Source organism: Salvelinus fontinalis, chromosome 15, assembly GCF_029448725.1.
Source record: "Salvelinus fontinalis isolate EN_2023a chromosome 15, ASM2944872v1, whole genome shotgun sequence".
Lineage (NCBI taxonomy): Eukaryota > Metazoa > Chordata > Actinopteri > Salmoniformes > Salmonidae > Salvelinus > Salvelinus fontinalis.
Window position 1 is genome coordinate 11,966,769 of NC_074679.1, and position 16,694 is coordinate 11,983,462.

Sequence of the window (16,694 nt, forward strand, 5' to 3'; positions counted from 1 at the left end):
TCTTTCAGCTCTATACCAGGAACAGTAATAATTATGTTGTACAATAGAAATAAAACAGACACAAAACGCACCTGGTTGACTTAGCTGTAATGTTGAGCACTTTGAGATGTTACGCTGTAGAGCAATGAATCCGTCCATGTCCTGCTTGTCCTCCTAACGGGACAATGACTTAAATCATTGCCCAATTAGAGGGGTCTGTTTTATTTACGGCAGGGAGGAAGCATTACTCTGACCAGCTGTCAGAAGTGATTACTTTACCAGACTAAAGCCCTTTTGTGAGGCTGCTGACACTATAATAAAGGAATGACTGACCACACTGCATATTAACCGCGTGTGTACGTGTGCACACGCATTTTCTGTGTAGAGAAACAGAGTTGATCATAGGAACGTGACTATACAGTGAAATCAAAGAAAGGGAACGCTCTCTCACACTGATGCTCTGAAGCTGTTTCTTTCCCGATAAAGACCCTCTACTGCACTGCAAAAATAATACATGATCAGCTAAACATGAGCAGCTAAACATTAGCAGCTAAACACGGGAATGGATCCCAGGGAGAGATACTGTACCGTACCATACCAACATGGCTGGCATTGGTACTTTATCTTGTTTGTTGAAGTTAAGCCTATTTCTCTACCATTAACCTTCTGGATAAGATGACCACTGCACCACCTCTTTGCTGGTTGTTTGTGTAGGTAGATGCGGCCCCTAGGCTCCTCTGAGGTCTAATATTAGAGAGATGGACAGCGGCTTCTGTCGTAACTTTCCATTTTAAGACAATCCTCTCAGCTCCAATTAACAGGCTCCTCCAGTGAGGCCTGGCCACTATGCTGAACCAGCACTAGTGAAAGCCGTAAGGCGTCTTCTCATGCCACAGCCCAACTCATCTCCTAGTTCGGCCAGACATTGGATGTTCTCACCAGTAATCTTTGATGCTGCTCATAGTAGTTTCGCTCAATGTCTCATTTATCAAATGAGGCAGCTGTTCAGCCACCATTGACACCATCCAATTTAACGGTTTGTTGACGTCATGGGAACTTAACGACTTTCCTTGAAATCCTTGTGGTAGAACACCTTTCAAGTATTTTTTTTAAAGAAACCTTTAAAAATAAGCCATGCAAGTGCTTTTTAAAAAGAAGCCTTTAATGTGCTTTGATGTGATGGGGCTATTTTGCTTCCATTGGTCCTGGGGCCCTTGTTAAGGTCAACGGCATCATGAACTTCACCCATTACCAGGACATTTTAGCCAAAAACTGGATGTCTTTGCCAGGGGACGGAAACTTGGCCACAAGTGGATCTTCCAGCAAGACTATAACCCCAAGCACACATCAAAATTCACCACAAAATCAACATTTTTCCACTCCATTCTCCGGATCTGAAACCCATTGAAAACTGAAAACAGTGGTTTGAATTGAAGAGGGCAGATGAATGATATCAAGGGTCTGTAAGGATTCTGTTTGGAGGAGCGGTCTAACATTTTAGATTAAGGCTCTGTGCCATTACCCTCGCAAGGTAAGGAATTGAAAGATATTGAAAACAGTGGAGTCAATAATGTTGACCCATTCTTTTTGAGATTTGTTTTCATTACTTGTTACACAAAATATCTTTCTCTGAGAAATTGTATGCGTATAAAATAATATAATTTCCTAATTTTTTGAGCATACAATATAACTCAGTATTTGAATTATTTATTTTATACAGTCATTTTTGCTCATCTTTATCAAGGGTGTCAATCATTTTGGACCCCATAATACATTGACGTACATTTGTACGTAGACACAATATAGTCTTCTATAAGTACTTTTTGAAAATAAGCCTTTCAAGTACTTTTTGTAGGCAATGTTCTATATATTTTAGGACTTATAATGTATGGAGTGTTTTGCAAGGCAGACAAGGGTATTGGTTGACAGTAGATAAGTCTATCTCCTTAAAGCTTTTAAATAGCATGATTTTATTTGAAGCCATTTCAATATGTCTATCATAGAGAAATTATTATTTTTATGTTAATTGGTACAATAATCTAGGCCTACTTCCAACTGCCCCTTATTCTACATTCTGCAGTCATTACAGTGAACCATTGCACTGGAGCCATTGATGATGGTCAGCGCTAAGGTGTGCCCAGTGGCCACCAGACGGCATAGTGTCAGTGTACGCTACAGTCTTTATAGTGGTCAGTGTGTACAGTAAACCTAGAGTTGTAGACGGTAATGGTGAACTAAGTTCCCTAGTTGCTAATACATCAGATATGGAGGATAAACAAATAACTCACAGAAATAAACCTTTTATAGTTTCTGATCCCTTACTTTTGAAATTGTGAAAAACCCATGACCCATACTGTATATGATTATTATTCTCTGAGTGTAATGACTGCTTGTGTAAAGCTGCATTGTTTCACGCTGCAGGTTCAAAAGACAATGATTCCCCCAATTGACCCACTGACTGCTTCCGACTCAGTCGATGAAACCTTTGAAGTTGATAAAGTCTTTGATCACATCAACACTAATAAAACATGAGAATTCACCATTAGGATCTTAATTAGGCACGCAAAAAATTCTGACTCTAGCCACCCAAATCATAGACTGTTCTCTCTGCTACCGCACTGCAAGCAGTACCCAGAGCGCCAAGTCTAGGCCCATAAGGGTCCTTAATAGTTTCTACCCCCCATGCCATAAGATTGCTGAACAATGAAGGAAATGTCTACCCGGACTATTTGCATTGAAAGGCCTCTTTAGTGTCCTAAATTTTCATAACTGTGACCTTAATTGCCTGCCGTCTGTAAGCTGTTAGTGTCTTAACGACCGTTCCACAGGTGCATGTTAATTAATTGTTTATGGTTCACTGAACAAGCATGGGAACAGTGTTTAAACCCTTACAATGACTATCTATGAAGTTATTTGGATTTTTATGAATTATCTTTGAAAGACAGGGTCCTGAAAAAGGAACGTTTCTTTTTTTGATGAGTTTATACAGTACCAGTCAAAAGTGAACACACCTACTCATTCAATAGTTTTTCTTTATTTTTACAATATTCTACATTCTAGAATAATAGTGATGACATCAACACTATGAAATAACACATATGGAATCATGTAGTAACCAAAAAAGTGTTAAACAAATCAAAATATATTATATATTTGAGATTCTTCAAATAGCCACCCTTTGCCTTGATGACAGCTTTGCACACTCTTTTTCTCAACCAGCTTCATGAGGTGGTCACCTGGAATACATTTGATAAGATAGCCCTATTTGGTACAAGACCAAGTCCATATTATGGCAAGAACAGTTCAAATAATCAAATAGAAACAACAGTCCATCATTACTTTAAGTCATGAAGGTCAGTCAATCCAGAAAATGTCAAGAACTTTGAAAGTTTCTTCAAGTGCAGTCGCAAAAACCATTAAGCGCTATGATGAAACTGGCTCTCATGAGGACTGTCACAGGAATAGAAGACCATGAGTTACCTCTGCTGCAGAGGATAAGTTCATTAGAGTTTCCAGCCTCAGAAATTGCAGCCCAAATAAATGCTTCACAGAGTTCAAGTAACCGACACATCTCAACACCAACTGTTCAGAGACTGTGTGAATCAGGCCTTCATGGTTGAATTGCTGTAAAGAAACCACCACTAAAGGACACCAATAAGAAGAAGAAACACAAGCAATGGACATGAGAACGGTGGAAATGTGTCCTTTGGTCTGGAGTCCAAATTGGAGATTTTTGGTTCCAACCGCCGTGTCTTTGTGAATGGATGATTTCTGCATGTGTATTTCCAACTGTAAAGCATGGAGGAGGAGGCGTTATCGTGTGTTGGTGCTTTGCTAGTGACACTGTCAGTGATTTATTTAGAATATTCAAGGCACACATAACCAGCATGGCTACCACAGCATTCTACAGCGATATGCCATCCCATCTGGTTTGGACTTAGTGGGACTGTCATTTGTTTTTCAACAGAACAATGACCCAACACACCTCCAGGCTGTGTAAGGGCTATTTTACCAAGAAGGAGAGTGATGGAGTGCTGCATCAGATGACCTGGCCTCCACAATCCCCCGATCTCAACCAAATTAAGATGGTTTGGGATGAGTCGGACTGCAGAGTGAAGAAAAAGCAGCCAACAAGTGCTCAGCATTTGTGAGAACTCCTTCAAGACTGTTGGAAAAGCATTCCAAGTGAAGCTGGTTGAGAGAATGCCACAAGAGTGTGCAAAGCTGTCATCAAGGCAAAGGGTGGCTACTTTGAAGAATCTCAAATATGAAATATATTTTGCTTTGTTTAACTTTTTTGGTTACTACATGATTCCATACGTGTTATTTCATAGTTTTGATGTCTTCAAGAAAAACCTTTGAATGAGTAGGTGTTTTGACCGGTTGTGTATATATATTTTTTTTTTTGGGGGGGGGGGGGGCTTGCCTGTTTTGCATGTTATTTTGACATTAATTCATGTCACATATCAGTTTGCAAACAATGTAAAAAATAATATATGTTTTTGATTTAATAAAGCCTTACACAAACATGGTCTCTTTTTTGTTTTCTTGAGTAAGGCAGTTCCAAAATGCAGGTGTTTCAGCCTCACTCTGTGCTTTCCGTGGTGGGGCAAGCCAGCAAAAAATACGGAGAGTTGCGCCGTGAGTTTGCTCAGTGTTCTGTCATTCATGGGGATTTACATCACTGCCAAGTGTAAGAGCAGACCTTGAAAATTCTAGCCCTTCGGCTGCTACCATAGAAGTGCCCATCCAAGAAGGCTCAAGGTCATTAGCCACAGATAAAATGATTTCAAGTCACGTTATATGTACAGTAGCTTTGATTGGACTGATCATGTCAACATCATACTTTCACATTCTTAGCTAGCAGTCATCATCATGAATAAAGTCGACCATCTGCGGCCAAATCCTTTTTAATCCTTGTTGTATGAAGAGAAATAATGAAGAGAAATTATAGTTAAAACATATCGGTGCTCATTAGCCATTGGACATAAACATTACAAAACAAGTTGGAAATTACATTTTCAACGAGTGGTTTTGCAGGAATCAGTGACAGTGTCTGTGTGGTCCCAAATCTGGGATTAAGGGGCTCTTTCCAAATTTGAAATGATAAACATTCAACATTGGCCATGCTGTCAATGAAGCATGATTTGTGCCACACTCAAAACAACTGTTAACTTGGAGGACCGCCTCGCCACCTTCCTGTTCAAGTGAGCCGAACACAACAATGTGAGTCCAAAAATGTCTTGTACGCTGCTTCATAAATGATGTAATATGCCAGGGAGATATGTATACTGTAGCTAAGAAAGTAATACTAAGTGTATGTTGTGTAGTAAGATGTTTACCCATCTTATTTTCGCCTACTGTTCTAACTGTTCTAGCTTTCATTGTCTGCTAATATGCCCCCTTTATTTACCTATGGTTCTGACTTGGTGTACAGGGAGAGCACTGCAAGAACGGCCCATGTTCTGAATTCTGTCGCTAATTAAATAGTTATATTGACTAACGTTACGTCCGTCCTAGCTCGCTCATTGTCTTAATCGAAATTCCAGATTGCCTCTTATCTGCTTGTCGTCCCCTTATGCCTGTAACGCCAGGAGAATGATGGGTGTAGAGTCAGGCGCAGAGAGAGCAGAAGTTTACGGGAACAAAACACTTTAATGTCCACAGTCAACAGGAACAGGTACAAAAGGGGTGACGCCAAAACACAGGCGCAAACACAACCCACAGACCAACTGTTTAAAATAAACTGGACAGCGAAAAACCCACAATCATATAATCCACTCCTGACGTAACATGAACACACAATAAGCCCGCACAAACACTAGCGGGCGAAACTAACCTAAATAGTACACCTCCCAAAACCCCAACAAGAAACAGGTGAAAACAATTAGACAGACATAAACGAAAAAGAAAAAGCCATCGGTGGCAGTTAGTAGACCGGCGAGGACGACCGCCGAGCACCACCCGAACGGAAAGGGGAGTCACCTTCGGTAGTATTCGTGACAATGCCATAGTTTGTTCATCTCAATTGTCATTAGAAACCACATTTGTTTAAGCAAGTCAGCTTAATCAGCTATGTTTTTTTGAAAGGTAGTAAATGAGACTGAATGAACTGTTTCACTGCCAGACAAGGCTCCGCTGATAGCCAGGTGTAGCAGTGGTAAGGTGTTGGGACTGCTGTTGGGACTCTGCTGTTGAACCAGCTTTATGTAGGCCCTAACAGTTTGTGGGCACCGTTTGTCACCGTTATAGTGCAATGATTGTATTGTTTAGTGTTGTGTTGTGTAGTGGCTTTGCTGGCATGCATTCCACTTCTTTACTTTTTGCCCCACCAAGATTTACAGGCTAAAATCGGCACTCTATGTACTAATTTACGTCAATGTATTATGGTGTCCAAAATTATTGACACCCTTGATAAAGATGAGCAAAAATGACTGTATAAAATAAATAATTCAAAGTTCAATTCAAGTTAAAAATTGATTATAGACCAAATTATTATACTGCTTTCATGTGTGTATAGACCGAGCTATGGCTGCAAGGACTGACCATTCATTATATCAACATTATAGTTTGAACCATGTTTTGAGGCTTTACAGTGTTTGGTTACTTAATCTTTTTCATGCTCAAAAAAATTGGGAAATTATAATATTTTATACGAATACAATTCCTCAGAGAAAAATATAACAAGTAATGAAAACAAATTTCCAAAATGATTGACTCCACTGTTTTCAATACCTTTCAATGGCTTACCTTGCGAGGGTAATGGCACTGAGCCTTAATCTAAAATGTTGGAGAACATATTGGGAAGGATCTTAGACCACTCCTCCATACAGAATCCTTCCAGATCCTTGATATCATTCAATTGCACTTATGTGCTTCAATTCAAACCACTGTTTTCAGTTTTCATTGGGTTTCAGATCGGGCAAAATGTTGATTTTGTGATAACTGTTGATGTGTGCTTGAGGTTATTGTCTTGCTGGAAGATCCACTTGAGGCCAAGTTTCAGTTCTCCTGGCAGAGGCATCCAGGTTTTTGGAAATTGCTGCCAAAGGTGCTTCAACAAAGTACTGAGTGAAGGGTCTGAGTACTTATATTTCAGTTTTTTTTTTTATACGTTTGAAAAAAAATCTAATAAACAGTTTCTGCTTTGTCATTATGAGGTATTGTGTTTAGATTGATGAGGGGGAAAACTATTTCATCCATTTTAGAATACGCCTATAATGTAACAAAATGTGGAAAAAGTCAAGGGGTCGGAATACTTTCCGAATGCACTGTATATTGACAGATTATACACAGCCTAACTATAAAACATGGCATAGCATCCACATTGGAGGAAAGTTTATAGTTCTAGAGGAGGCCTATATCTGTCAATCAACTGATGTCCCAAATGAGCTCATTAGCTCAGCCAGGGAAACGCAAACAGTAGCCTATAATCGGTTTTCACACCTTTAATTATGTGACAATGGATAGGCTAATAGAATGTATTGGAATATATTCAAATAACAAGTGGCCTATTGCAACCATTGATGGCACTAGATTATTGCCAGCTGATGTCTCGTTAAACCATCAATATGTTCTAAATTTACACGCACAGCTGATCTCAATTGCAACCATTATTGGTCACCTCATTACCTCATTACCGCCTTCTGGTTGCTATTATCATCAGATCAACTTAGTCCTTTTTGAACAGACTAAGGACGATTTATCTATTTGACAAGCATTCCATACAATTGAATAAAAGTATTTCCTGGCTTACCACAGCAAATCTACTGTGGCAATTTACCCGACACTTTGTATGAATAGAAACTAATGTTAGTGTAGCCTACTGTTATTCTTTTATTTGTTTTCCTATTTATGTTATCCATCAAATACAACTGTATTTCAAATAAAAGTGTCTGGTATGGTCATTTATCAAGATCGGGGGTAAAATATCCCTGGACTGTCCATATTTGAAATGTGTAACTAAGTCAAGTCAATTAGGGGGTTTGAGTTATTTTTGCCAGAAGGGTGACCTGGTAGACCTATATGTGCGTGCTGAAAGCAGCAGTCCTAACCACTAGACCACCCCAGACCACAATTTAACAACATTTTGAGAGTTGATTCATAATCTTAGGTTCACTAGAAACCTTAAGATATCCTCTTTTTCAATAATATATACTCTAGATCTCAAAAATCATGGGCTGAGTCACTCTTTTTCATGCTCCATTGCAGTCCATTCCATAGGCTACCTCACTTTTCTCAATTTCATCTGGTCTTCACATCTGATTTTATAGGCCTTTGTGTGCAATTCGTTTTGATAGGCTACAGTAGGCTATAGTTCCATATAGGATATATCCATAACCTGTATATTTATTTATTACATTTTTTATTTAACCTTTATTTAACCAGGTAGGTCAGTTGAGAACAAGTTCTCATTTACAACTGCGACCTGGCCAAGATAAAGCAAAGCAGTGTGACAAAACAGCAACACAGAGTTACACATAAACAAACGTACAGTCAATAACACAATAGAAAAATCTATGTATAGTGTGTGCAAATGTAGAAGAGTAGAGAGGGTAAGGCAATAAATGGGCCATAGAGGCGAAATAGTTACAATTTAGCATTACAACTGGAGTGATAGATGTGCAGATGATGATGTGCAAGTAGGGATACTAGGGTGCAACAGAGCAAGAGGGTAAGTAATAATATGGGGATGAGGTAGTTGGGTGTGCTATTTACAGATTGGCTGTGTACAAGTACAGTGATCGGTAATCTACTCTGACAGTTGATGCTTACAGTTAGAGAGGGAGATATAAGACTCCAGCTTCAGTGATTTGTGCAATTCGTTCCAGTCATTAGCAGCAGAGAACTGGAAGGAAAAGCGGCCAAAGTAAGTGTTGGCTTTGGGGATGACCAGTGAAAATACTTGCTGGAGCGTGTGCTACGGGTGGGTGTTGCTATGGTGACCAGTGAGCTGAGATAAGGCGGGGCTTTACCAAGCAAGACTTATAGATGACCTGGAGCCAGTGGGTTTGGTGACGAATATGTAGTGAGGGCCAGCCAACGAGAGCATACAGGTCGCAGTGGTGGGTAGTATATGGGGCTTTGGTGACAAAACGGATGGCGTTGTGATAGACTACATCCAGTTTGCTGAGTAGAGTGTTGGAGGCTATTTTGTAAATGACATCGCCAAAGTCAAGGATCGGTAGGATAGTCATTTTTACTAGGGTTTTACGAGGTGTAGCCTAATGTACGGCTGCAATTCTGATAGACTTGACACTTGTATGTCTAGTAGAGACCAATATCTATCTTGTGTTATTAAGGTTGTTGATGTGTGTGGATGCATTTCAGATACATTTATGTACATTTGAATGTTGCAGTAATAGGATCTATAGGCCTACATTAGCAGTAAGAAATGTATTCATATTTTGTCTGGTGCTTTAGCGATTGAGCGAGATAAATAGGGAGGATGATTTTGATAGCTGGCACTGGTCCGAATGTCTCGACTGCCCCTGCATGGAGAGAAAGAGTACTGCAGGTTTTCAGTAAACTTATTTCAATCGTGATTTTGTGATGCGTAGGAAAAAGTTATGGGATCAAATTAAGATTCCGGCATCTGTATGTGAACATTAGCAGCTATTACTTGTCGGACATGTTGCTTTGGTTTGGTAAACAAAAAGAGTCTCTTTTGCAGTAATGGGTCTAGCCTACTTCCTGAAAAAGACTACAAACTATTGGTGTTGATTGGCTGTCATAATGCCGACGCTCTCGTCTGCGTCCTCGTCCATGATATAAAGAGTTCACTCAACAACTCATTCTGATTTTTTAATTGGAATGAGGCAGAAGACAATTATTTTTAGAGTGTTAAAACCCATGAGAAAAATTAAGTTATGTTTGGCTCAATAACAGTTATGCGGGGAGTCTCAGAAATTGTATATACCATCACAGTTACACAGAAATTATGTGTTAAATTACCATACTTTAAATTACCATACTTTAATCTCCACATATAGGGCTGAATCGTATCCAAAGGGCAGTGAGAATTGCACATTAAATATCGCTATGAGTATATGGCTAGTAAAGGATAGACAAGTTAGTGTGTGAAAAAGTCATGGCTGTGCTCAAGGTTGATATTCAGTGATGATGTAATCAGCCTACCTTTACAAATCCTCTCAATCTACCCTCAACTAACTTACTATAGACATGCCAGTCTTTTCACAAGTTCTTATTTTTTTGTAGTCTTCAAAGAAGGATTTGGGGATCAGTGTGAAGCAAAGAAAACATATTTTGTTTTAAACAGAGCAGCTCTGCGAAATCAGAACACCAGAACCCCTCCAGAGAGAGAAAAGTGCATCTAAATAATGTATTCTCTCGAAGATGGGGCAAAAACACATTCTTCAACCTGACTTCCAAAACAGTATATCTCTGATGTCTCCTCATGCTCGGTGGCTAAAGCATGTAAACATAAACACTAAGTACATTATAAACACTAAGTACATTATAAACACTAAGTACATTATAAACACTAAGTACATTATAAACACTAAGTACATTATAAACACTAAGTACATTATAAACACTAAGTGCATTATAAACACTAAGTACATTATAAACACTAAGTACATTATAAACACTAAGTACATTATAAACACTAAGTGCATTATAAACACTAATAAACACTAAGTACATTATAAACACTAATAAACACTAAGTACATTATAAACACTAATAAACACTAAGTACATTATAAACACTAAGTGCATTATAAACACTAAGTACATTATAAACACTAAGTACATTATAAACACTAAGTACATTATAAACACTAATAAACACTAAGTACATTATAAACACTAAGTACATTATAAACACTAATAAACACTAAGTACATTATAAACACTAAGTGCATTATAAACACTAAGTACATTATAAACACTAATAAACACTAAGTGCATTATAAACACTAATAAACACTAAGTACATTATAAACACTAATAAACACTAAGTGCATTATAAACACTAATAAACACTAAGTGCATTATAAACACTAAGTGCATTATAAACACTAAGTACATTATAAACACTAAGTACATTATAAACACTAAGTACATTATAAACACTAAGTACATTATAAACACTAATAAACACTAAGTACATTATAAACACTAAGTACATTATAAACACTAATAAACACTAAGTACATTATAAACACTAAGTACATTATAAACACTAATAAACACTAAGTACATTATAAACACTAAGTACATTATAAACACTAAGTACATTATAAACACTAAGTACATTATAAACACTAAGTACATTATAAACACTAAGTACATTATAAACACTAAGTGCATTATAAACACTAAGTACATTATAAACACTAAGTGCATTATAAACACTAAGTACATTATAAACACTAAGTACATTATAAACACTAAGTACATTATAAACACTAATAAACACTAAGTACATTATAAACACTAAGTACATTATAAACACTAAGTACATTATAAACACTAAGTACATTATAAACACTAAGTACATTATAAACACTAAGTACATTATAAACACTAAGTGCATTATAAACACTAAGTACATTATAAACACTAAGTACATTATAAACACTAAGTGCATTATAAAAACGAAGTACATTATAAACACTAATAAACACTAAGTACATTATAAACACTAAGTACATTATAAACACTAAGTGCATTATAAACACTAAGTACATTATAAACACTAAGTACATTATAAACACTAAGTACATTATAAAAACTAAGGGCATTATAAACACTAAGTACATTATAAACACTAAGTACATTATAAACACTAAGTACATTATAAAACTAAGTGCATTATAAACACTAAGTACATTATAAACACTAAGTACATTATAAAACTAAGTGCATTATAAACACTAAGTACATTATAAAAACTAAGGGCATTATAAACACTAAGTACATTATAAACACTAATAAACACTAAGTACATTATAAACACTAAGTACATTATAAACACTAAGTACATTATAAACACTAAGTACATTATAAACACTAAGTACATTATAAACACTAAGTACATTGTAAAACTAAGTGCATTATAAACACTAAGTACATAAACACTAAGTACATTATAAAACTAAGTGCATTATAAACACTAATAAACACTAAGTACATTATAAACACTAAGTACATTATAAACACTAATAAACACTAAGTACATTATAAAAACTAAGTACATTATAAACACTAAGTGCATTATAAACACTAAGTACATTATAAACACTAATAAACACTAAGTGCATTATAAACACTAATAAACACTAAGTACATTATAAACACTAATAAACACTAAGTGCATTATAAACACTAATAAACACTAAGTGCATTATAAACACTAAGTGCATTATAAACACTAAGTACATTATAAACACTAAGTACATTATAAACACTAAGTACATTATAAACACTAATAAACACTAAGTACATTATAAACACTAAGTACATTATAAACACTAATAAACACTAAGTACATTATAAACACTAAGTACATTATAAACACTAATAAACACTAAGTACATTATAAACACTAAGTACATTATAAACACTAAGTACATTATAAACACTAAGTACATTATAAACACTAAGTACATTATAAACACTAAGTACATTATAAACACTAAGTGCATTATAAACACTAAGTACATTATAAACACTAAGTGCATTATAAACACTAAGTACATTATAAACACTAAGTACATTATAAACACTAAGTACATTATAAACACTAATAAACACTAAGTACATTATAAACACTAAGTACATTATAAACACTAAGTACATTATAAACACTAAGTACATTATAAACACTAAGTGCATTATAAACACTAAGTGCATTATAAACACTAAGTACATTATAAACACTAAGTACATTATAAACACTAAGTGCATTATAAAAACTAAGTACATTATAAACACTAATAAACACTAAGTACATTATAAACACTAAGTACATTATAAACACTAAGTGCATTATAAACACTAAGTACATTATAAACACTAAGTACATTATAAACACTAAGTACATTATAAAAACTAAGGGCATTATAAACACTAAGTACATTATAAACACTAAGTACATTATAAACACTAAGTACATTATAAACACTAAGTACATTATAAAACTAAGTGCATTATAAACACTAAGTACATTATAAAAACTAAGGGCATTATAAACACTAAGTACATTATAAACACTAATAAACACTAAGTACATTATAAACACTAAGTACATTATAAACACTAAGTACATTATAAACACTAAGTACATTATAAACACTAAGTACATTATAAACACTAAGTACATTATAAACACTAAGTACATTATAAAACTAAGTGCATTATAAACACTAAGTACATAAACACTAAGTACATTATAAAACTAAGTGCATTATAAACACTAATAAACACTAAGTACATTATAAACACTAAGTACATTATAAACACTAATAAACACTAAGTACATTATAAAAACTAAGTACATTATAAACACTAAGTGCATTATAAACACTAAGTACATTATAAACACTAAGTACATTATAAACACTAAGTACATTATAAACACTAAGTACATTATAAAACTAAGTGCATTATAAACACTACGTGCATTAATGTTACATAACATAATATGACCCCAAAATTAGGTTAACCTTCATGCTGAAAAATTGCATCAATATCCCAAATAAGATGAAGTGGTTTAAAGAGAGGGAGTGCAAAAGGACAATAATTCTCCATAATAAGGCCAATCAAAACAGTGGGAGAGAGATTGAGCCCATTATACTGTACCTTTAAAGAGTTAGATGAATGGGTCTCTGACCAAGATAAGATGATAATAGCTCTCATGGTAATTTTGGTGGCAGACCGTGTATAGAGAAATAGTCTAGCCTCCTAGTCTATCTGCCCCTGGTGATGGAGATATTAAACAGATGAAATCAACTCTGTCTGTAGAATAAATATTATTCAGAACTGTTACAACTGTTAGCTCACAAGAAATGTTGTCCTGATTGAGAGTTGAGGTATTTTATTTATTTGTGATCACCAGTTATCGGAAACGGAGTCTTGGTTTGCAATTATTGTCAGAGTGATGTGAACAACAACAAATGTAGCAAGCTATTTATTGTTGTATTTGATACGGTTGTAAAGAAGTAGCAAAGTACACAGTACCGCAAAGCCTTCAGCATCATGAAAGGGCAACATTTCATTATATAAATACCCCTACCGGTATTTATATCCAAACATATTTGTTGATAATAAAATCCAAAAGATTAATACGATTCATCTTAAATGTGGCCCAACTCTTTGCCCATGGCAGTTCTCTGCTGCTGTGGTGAGCTGAGGTAAAAGGCTGTTTCAGTGCTGGGAGATGGGAGTGTGAATAACCTTTTTATATTCAAACATCTTGCTTTATTGACAGTGAAATCCAAGAGATTAATAGGACATCTCTACACTAAATGTGGCCAAACTCATGACCATGGCTGTTCCTTTAACTTTCCAACCTGGCTGGTAAGCAAAGGTAATCTAAAAGGTAGAGAAGTGCCGTATTTCTGAGACGGGTGAATGTGGCACTGGCAACCCAGCAGAAATGGAGGCCATTTATCATGTTCCCCACAGGCAGTACTAATTTACCCAATAGGCGGTGAGAGGCAGACGCCAGACAGCTGACAGCCCATCAGGGCCATGGTTTTGGTTCTCTCCCAGAAGACAGAGATGCTCCGAGGCACTGAGGCTCGACGGCTTCAGACCAGCTTCAACCCACAGGGGAGCAGTACATAGCCTGAGAGAGGCATAAGGAGCACAGCTAACTGCTCTACTATGTATCAGTACAGTATGGCTGTTGGCTACATGGCTGCATCAGTATAGACAACACTCTTAGCCATGCTCTTATAGAAGTGTGATGCTGTCATTCTCGTTTAGCCTTCCTTCATCTCTCACAAGGTACTGTTAAAGTTACATTTATTGTATTCAATGGGTTTCACTCTGGGTAGGAGAGATGTTCAGGGTTGCTTGAGAGACATTCAGGGACCTGTTAGCTAGCTCCCTGAAGCATGACCTTGAATGGGGGACAGTCGACGGAAATGGCATAATTTCTCAACCCTGAACTGAGCTAGCTAGTGGAAGTAATCTGGCCAATTGCCACTTAAAATTGTGAGTGTAGCCCGCGTTTTTTGGGAAGGGTGAGCCCCGAGGATGGCATATACGTCCTCGGGACCTTTTTAAGCATCCGAAAACGACATGTGTTTCTAGTGACCAGCCTGGTGTGTGTGTGTGTGTGTGTGTGTGTGTGTGTGTGTGTGTGTGTGTGTGTGTGTGTGTGTGTGTGTGTGTGTGTGTGTGTGTGTGTGTGTGTGTGTGTGTGTGTGTGTGTGTGTGTGTGTAAGTGTGTGTGTGTGTGTGTGTGTGTGTGTGTGTGTGTGTGTGTGTGTGTGTGTGTGTGTGTGTGTGTGTGTGTGTGTGTGTGTGTGTGTGTGCGTGTGGGGTGGGGGGGTTGGGGGGGGCGCATATTAAGAGCTTGTCTGATGGAATGGGGACAGGAGAGGGGCAGCGTGACAGCAGAGAGTTGTAGCTTATCAAGCCATCGTACACTCAGCACACATCAGATGAAATATACTTTTTTCATCATGCTCAAATTGTGCCCAACAACTGCAATAATTTCTGCTATTTATCTAAACTGTAATGTCTTGACAATAACAGATACTTAATTTTGTGTCAAGTCAGTCGTGAACACATTTTTGGAGGAACTCCGGCTGATTGGCGAAGACTAGGCTAGACTTTTGATTAAGTGTCACAAAGCATAACTGCACACGTCCATTATTGAAGCTGGAGTTGCAAGGAATCACTTTACAACTGAACATTTATTAAAAAAACGACAAGTTCAATTTCTTGCTGTTACTGACGGCCTTGAACTCATTAATCAACACTGCGTAGCCTTCATCTTCAATGAAATATGTTAGTGCACTTATCTTCACATAAAGTATGAACATTTTCTACACACTATGTTAGCTTGAATGAATGCCAGCAGCACTTGAGCGCTACACTCAGGGAAAGTTATAACCCACAAGGATTCCTTTTAAATGTTCTGATGTTTCAACAAAACACCAATTTATCAAAATACCAGTTGGAAGATATCAAACAGTTGTGTAACCTTGTTTATTGAAACAGATCCCCATCTGCATCTTAAAAGGGTAAAATTACTTTTTGTCTGTCGATAATTCTTCTCTAATAGCTTCCGTGACATTTGTGCTATTATCACAATGAGAGCATTCCTGGTTTAATACGTTTCTTGGGGTTGATATCAAAAGGTTAATGGAGAATATGTGAATCATCAGCGATGTGGAGAAAACCCTCATTTAAATTCCTCAATGCTCTTATTGATCCAAAATGTCATCATGGTCCAAGATTTGTTTGTCCTCTCTGGGGTGTTTTCATTCTTATGCAGTGCAGGATGATATTCAAATGATATAAAAATGTTGCAAGGTACATACAATCATCAGCTAACAGAGAATTATCCTTAATCACCTCGTTCAATGTCATATTGGGCTTTGTAAATGTTTACTCATTCAACGTGGCATCTATTGTACAAGAATTTCTGCTTGTACAGCCATTATTTCCTGTCCTACAACAGTATCTTTCAATCCTGAGGACCTACAGAGACTTTGTTGTAGCCCAGGACTA